Here is a 7150-nt window from a genome sequence, read left to right on the forward strand (position 1 = left end):
CAATATCTGTTTGCTCCCTATAGGAAGTACCATTGTGCAGTAACTCATAGCAAATCTGGGTATTGCCATGGAGGTTCTTGATATGTGGTTGTTTTTAGTGTCTGCCACAATTTTGCCTTCATAGCTGGCTTTACAGGATTTGATGGGGGATCTTGACTTTTTGTTGAGTCTAATAAGGGAGTTTTTCCAGTCTTGGGACTTCACCTTTTTCTGCAACAGTTTCTTCCTTCTGTTGTAGAGTTTATTAATAGAAGGGGACCACCATATTTATTTATTTATTTTGTGGTTTACCAATGGACCCATGAACAAAAGAGAAGTCATTTTTGAATGAAGTCCTGGGAGAAAAACTCTCTAACAATCTCTCATTACAGGGTGTTATGAATAGTTAGCAATCAGCAAAACAAGCAAATAATTAACAAAAAAAAGTTCAGCATACATTAGAAATTTGTATACTTATGATGGATCATATAGATGATAGAGACTAACAAAGTAACATAACAAATAGACATATAACAGGAGGATATATACGGTGTGGTAAACTTGCAGAGAGACTGATAAACTTTACAATTACATAATTAACATTAATTATTTTATATAAGAAGGAAGAATGTTATTGAGGAGAGGAGGAGATGAGAAGTTTGCAAGAGGTAAGGGTAGTGTGTAGAGTGGGAGCATTGGGTTGATAGTGAGTATGTGAGTGAGTTTTTTGAAGATTTAAAGATAGAGGGGGTAGCTGATGGGATGGTGGTAGGGGAGTTTAGAGTCATGCTAGACTAAAAGGATAGGAGGTGTTTTGCCTGGGGGACAAGCTGGTTTGTATACTTAAAAAGATTTTGGTTGCTGTCGGGTAGTGCATTTTAGGTGCAGAGGGAGGGGAGGACAGAGAGAGGCAGGAGAAATGAGCTTGTGCTAGATGAGTTGGGTATAGATAAGCTGATTGGGTAGCTCTACCATTTTTTTAGTTGTGGAGAGGAACAGTGGTGACTGGAGAGAGTTATAGCTAGTGTGAACTTGGTGATTTTTTTGTAGCAACAAGATAGATAGTTGTTCAGTCAGGAGATAGATTTAGTAGAGAGAGGGCACCAGGAGGGAGAGAGAGGATGAGAAAAAATGTAGAGAGAGTGAGTTTAGTGGGTGTGTGAGTAAGAATGAATTTTTGTCGATAAGCATGCCTAGTTTTTTTTTTTTTTTTATATTTAGTTGTGTGTGGGAGTTGAATTTGCTGATTGTCAAATTGGATGCCCAAGTAGCTTGGTCTCTGATACCAGTTTCAGGGTTGTGTTGTTATGACTAGTAATACAAAATGTGTTTTTGATATTAGAAAAAGAGGATAGTTTGTGGAATTAATAAATATATATTAAGAGGAGGGACCCCAATGGATGGAAGAGGAACTCCAGTTGGGTTATTAAAGAGAAAGAAGAGGTTGCTTTTTCCATTTCTTCCTTTTTTGCAAGAGAGTGTCTTGACTCTGTTGGGTATGGCTAGTTCCATGCATTTATGTACATGTTCATACAGTGCATTGGTGCATGATCTCGCAGTCATGCAGCTATTTTCCATTGGCATGGGTGCAGTGAAGTTAGCCACTTCTGTTATTAGGAGCCCAAAGTCAGCTTTGGAGAAGTTTTTCAAGGTGGTTACCCTTGCAGGGGGTGTGGATGAGATGTGGATTTCCATGGGGATTAGTTTATGGTCAGATCTGACCAGGGAGGGATTGACTACTGGTGTAGAGCAACAGCCACCCATGTTAGTAATAACCAGGTTGAGGATGTTGCTTCCTCTAGTGGGGGTCAGAATGAGCTGGTCCAGGGCATTGGAATTGATGAATTTCAGGAAGCGTTGGGACAGTGTATTGGTGCTTGAGTACTTTTTCCAGTTGATGGAGGGGTAGTTGAAGTCTCTTAGTATGAGACTGTTGGGTTGGACCTTGCTAGATTCCGGGGGGCTTAGGAATGTGGAGTGACAGTCTAGGGACATGGTTGGTGACCTATAGCAGGCTATGACCTGGATCACTGCCTTACCCAGTGTTAGTTGTACCTGAAGTATGTCAAATACGTTATGCTGGGCTACTATTCTGGAGGTGTCCATATCCTTTATGAATATGGAGACACCACAGCCTTTGCAGCTTTGGTCAATGTTTCGAGGCTGAAAGGTGTGGAACGAACTATAGCCTTGTAGCACAGGAGTGCTTTCTGCTGCTTTAAACCAGGTTTCCGTTACAGCACAAATTTTGATGTTCTCCATTTTGAGGAGTGCTTCGAGCAAGTGCATCTTAAGATTTCGACTTCTAGCATTGAGCAGCATGACCCTCAGATTGCATTTATTTATAGCTGTTATGGTGGTAATTTGGTCTTTGGAACACCACCCAAAAAAGGCACTTTAGGGGTGGCAAGAGCCTTAGCCAGTTCCCAGAAACCCAGGGGTGACAGATGCCTGCCATCTCTGGCAAAGAATCAAAGTCTGTCAATCATGTCATCCCAAATGGACAGGTACTGGATCCCCCTAGAATGACACCAGAAACTTAGCCAATTGTTGAAGTCAATCATTTTTTGTTTGTACTGTGGTATCATTTTGACTGATGGTAGGATACTGCTCAAGGCTAGGGTCATACCTGCCTGGGCCATATAATCCAAGAGCTCCACCATGTCTCTTTTCATGTAATCCAGGGAGATGTGTCTCGGGTCATTCACACCCACATGGACAATAACAGAATCATACTTGTACTTGTGGAGTAACCTGAGTGCATGTGATATGTGTCGGATTCTGGCATCTGATAGATAGCTGACTGTTACCTTCTCCTTATTCAGCCTAGTGAGTGGAACATCTGTGTGTATCACTATTGATTCACCTATGATTATCATATTAAGCAAGGTGTTTAGCCTTAGGGGCTTAGGTTGAGGGGCACACTGTGGAGGTGAGCTATGTGTCCTGTGCTTTGTACTGTGTTGTGGTGGTCCAGTGCATTTCTGTCTTGGAGGTCTCTGCTGTTTGGTTAAATTTCTATTGTGAGCCTCCGCTAAGGTTGGTGGGTGGTTTTTGTTTTTATGTAAGACCTGTGATGGTGGGTGTTATGGAGGGCTATGTGTTCCATGTGGTGTGGTGCAGGTGTTGACCTTCTCCTCTTGACCAGCTAGTCCGGTCTTGGCTAGAGAGTGCATAGCTTGCAATTTAGTGATATAAGTGCATCTCTCACAAGTCTGAGTGTTGGGAGGTAAGAGGGGAGGGTTGTCTGTGTACATGAGGCAGTTGCTACATGGCCTCAGAATTCCCAAGTATACCAGGTTAATAGGATAAAGCACAGGGAACTGCCCTTTAATCATGCCAAGAGGGGTGGTCATGACTACCAAGTACTACAGCTGTTTTTGTGAAGAGCGACTAATGCTGATGGCACTTAGTTGTGCTACAATAATTGCTATAAAAACCTGCTGAAGTGCTCACAGCCACGGTTGGTCAGTGGTGGCCTTTAGGGTGTAGATAAGACTTCAGTAGTTGGTATTTCCACAGTCTTTATTTTTGTTTTGGATGAGTGAGAATTCAGGATTGAGTGTGCTGCTTAGTTTAAGAAAAGCAGAAATACAGCAACTATATTTAACTACAGAGATCATACATCACCAAGTGGGTCCATGGGGTGGGCCAAGGTAGAGACAGAGAGAGAGAGAGAGACTTTTTTCTTTATTTATTTGAGATTGTCCTGCAATGTTGTTTTAAATATTTCCTGTGGTTTTGAACTGCAATGTTGTTTTAAATATTTCCTGTGGTTTTGTACTTTGATGTCACTGTGAATATATATTTAGTATTGTCTTGTTCATTTATTATTTATTATTAAATATATTTAAACCTTTAATTGTGGCTGATCTGTGTAGAGATATTTACATTATGAGAGTACTTGCATAGTTATTTGGTGACATTGTATGGGCCACTCCTAATAGCATTGCTTTTAGTCAAACTGCCATTTGTATTAATATTAATATAACTCAGTATATTGGGTACACTTGGGTACACTTGGAAAGGCCTGAAAGTAGCTGACAAAGAGTGACTGGTGGCAGTAAAAACTACCTTATAGTCTGGGCAGAGGGAGAATAGCTAATAAACCTGTGTCAGCTTTTCCCAAGTGTGTGTGTGTGTGTGTGTGTGTGTGTGTGTGTGTGTGTGTGTGTGTGTGTGTGTGTGTGTGTGTGTGTGTGTGTAAATTAAACCTCAAAGAGTATGTGTGGCAGCTACTTGGGCAGGGATACAAAGCACTGGTTGGGCAGTGAGGGTGCTGGAGGTCTTGGCTTGGTCACTCAGCTGAGATGTCAACTTTATAGCTGTGCCAGTAGGGAGTCTTATTGCGTGTCTGGAGGAAGAGTGAGAAACCATTGCCAGACTGACTGCAGTCTCTGGGTGCTCTTAGTGGAAATTTCACTTGATGCAGAGAGCTGCATCTGGAAATACTATATGTGTACTTGTCATCCTCCCAGTGTACATCCCCCACTGGTGCCAGTGGAGAGGATTGGGGCTCCTTGATTACTGGTTGGCAGTGGTGGTTCATCACAAGCTGCTATGGTACTTAAATATAAGGGGAATCCAGTGCAATAGCATTTAATTTAAAAAAACACTCCACACTTACCATACTAATAATGTCTTTATACTGTTCAGATATAACTTGTGAGAGTGTTCCCTTGGGCATGTAATGTAATGGGCTCTATTAATGCTGTTTCAGCTACCTCAGTTACTGCTCTGCAGCACCTGTTTAAAGTCACCAAAAGATTTATGCATGGATGTCAATGGTGAATCACAAATACAAAAATAAGGGGGGAGGGGACAAAGGATCAAAATCAGGGACACTTTTAAATTGGTAGAACAACAGATTTTGCACATCCATGAACAGTAAGAAATAATAATCTCTAATGAGTGGCATTATTAACTGACTGAGGTGATTTACCAGAAACCTAAATATTTTAGAGCAAAACATGAGGTAAAATCAGAGATACTTTGTGAAATCAGGGTCAACTAAGGGATATTGCAGACAGAAATGAAGTGGCCCTTTAGGAGAAGGAAAAATAGCTTTTAAAAGCTGTATGACTGTTCCTTCTGATACACTTGTGAGTGGCACAGTGAATTTCTAACAGATTTTAAATGGTGTTTTACTGTGTATCATGCTGGCTGTCTCTATAGCACAAGACCCAGTCATAGTAGTATTCTGGGGTTGTTAAAAATGCTAAGCATTTTTGCAATTGGATCTTGTGCTGAGAAAGCACTTAACAAGTTTATCTTTTTCCTTGCTATCAAAGCGTAATCACAGTGCTCCATGCACTGCATAAGATTTACTCCACATTTGCATTAGATGCAACTGATACTCCAACCCTGAAGGTTAACGATGCGTAGTATATCACTAAGGGTAAAAAGAACCCTTTTATAAACTTTAATGTAAGGCACTTCCCCTGGTAATATCTGTCATTTTTGTAATAAGACTACAGAGACAAAATCAACAGTCTGTACAAAATGTAAAGTGATTAACCAATGCATCCCTTATTTTTGATGAATCAGTAATGAGTTTAATTCATTAGCTGCCTAGCAGCATACTCAGGAAAATAAGATCAGCAAATGAGGTTTTTATTAACCTACCAACATAAGCAACTGTAATGCACAGACACTAGTAAGAGAAAACAGAGCTTTAAATATGTGCTAATTACTGTTAAAATAGTGAACAGTCTCAGACTAATACATCTGACTTCAGGGTAAGGATAAAAGAGGCATGATGATTGCGCAGAAAGCATTCCAAAATGTAATGTAGTTAAACATATTAATTTGTCTTTTTGCCATTTGTATAACAGCATAAGACATGGCACACCTTCCCTATAAATACTGGGGGGATCTTAAACATTAATTCCAGGAACATGGCTCATTAACACAGAGTGGTGTGGAATGTCACACCTCTAGTAACCTAAGCACATGTGTATTCCAGAGCATTTTCTGAAAAATAAACTTAAGAAGGATAATATAAATAAAAGTAAATATTTTGTGAACAATAAAATATTTTTAAACTGATCAAACTGAAATGTTATCAGCAATAACTATTATTTGTAGTGTTAATAGCCAGCATATTCATAGCTTTTCCATAAATTCTATAATATATTATAATGCACACAAACCCCAAATTATATTTCTTGCTAAATTTTCAAAAACAATTTGTCATATCTTGGGAACTGTATAACCTAGATATATCTTGTTAGAACAATTTTGTTAACTAGGCATAAGCTTGCACATGACAACAAGAAATGCCTCTAGGAGACTGGAGTGTATGCTTATAGAGATATTTACAGAAATATGAAAACATATGCTTAATAATATAATTAGCAATATAAATAACACTGACTATTTCTCAGGATGTGCAATTTGCAAGGCAATTTTAAAAGATAGCTTTATTCAGCATTATTCAATATCTCAGGTTTCATCTGCTCTCACACAACAGTTTGAAAGTTACCTGTTTTTTTTTGAATATTAAGTACATATGGAAATATTGTTTATGTAAATAATTAGGCAATAACCCACGCCTGGGTGTGGGTAATGCTGGATTTACCTACGGTTGGTGTGGTTTGGTCACAAGGGCGAAGCCCGAGTGACCAAACGACGACAACCATGGGTAAATCCAGCATTACCCACACCCAAAAGTGGGTTATTGCTATTATACAATGACATTTAAGAAAAAAAAAAATACTTACTTTTCTTAAATAATGTCGTTGTATAACGACGCTGTGATGCTCTTCAACGCTGGACAGCTCCACTTTGCCATTGCTGATGTACTGCACATGCATTTGGAACTTGCGTTCCCATGCATACCTAGTATATCAGTGTTCGGGAAAGTAAGCAATGAAGAAAAGAAGATCTCCGTTGCTACACTTTTTTTTTTTTTTAAACCTTTAAAATTAAAGAATATATCAACGGAAAAAAGTCCAAGCGACTGGAGGCCCGTTGGTTGGGCTGTTTAATCAGCGTGCTCGTTTTACGATGTTAGCGGCCAGTCATTGTATAATTACTAATAACTAACAGTATATCAGGTATAATATTATATAAATGGGCATTGAAGATGAAATTTCCTGTTTCCCACCATGGCATATCACACCACACCCCTCAATAACATGTAGAGGTTTCATTTATGAAAATATGAATA

This window comes from Protopterus annectens, chromosome 9.part0 (genome assembly GCF_019279795.1).
Source record: "Protopterus annectens isolate FY-2018-M chromosome 9.part0, PAN1.0, whole genome shotgun sequence".
Lineage (NCBI taxonomy): Eukaryota > Metazoa > Chordata > Ceratodontiformes > Protopteridae > Protopterus > Protopterus annectens.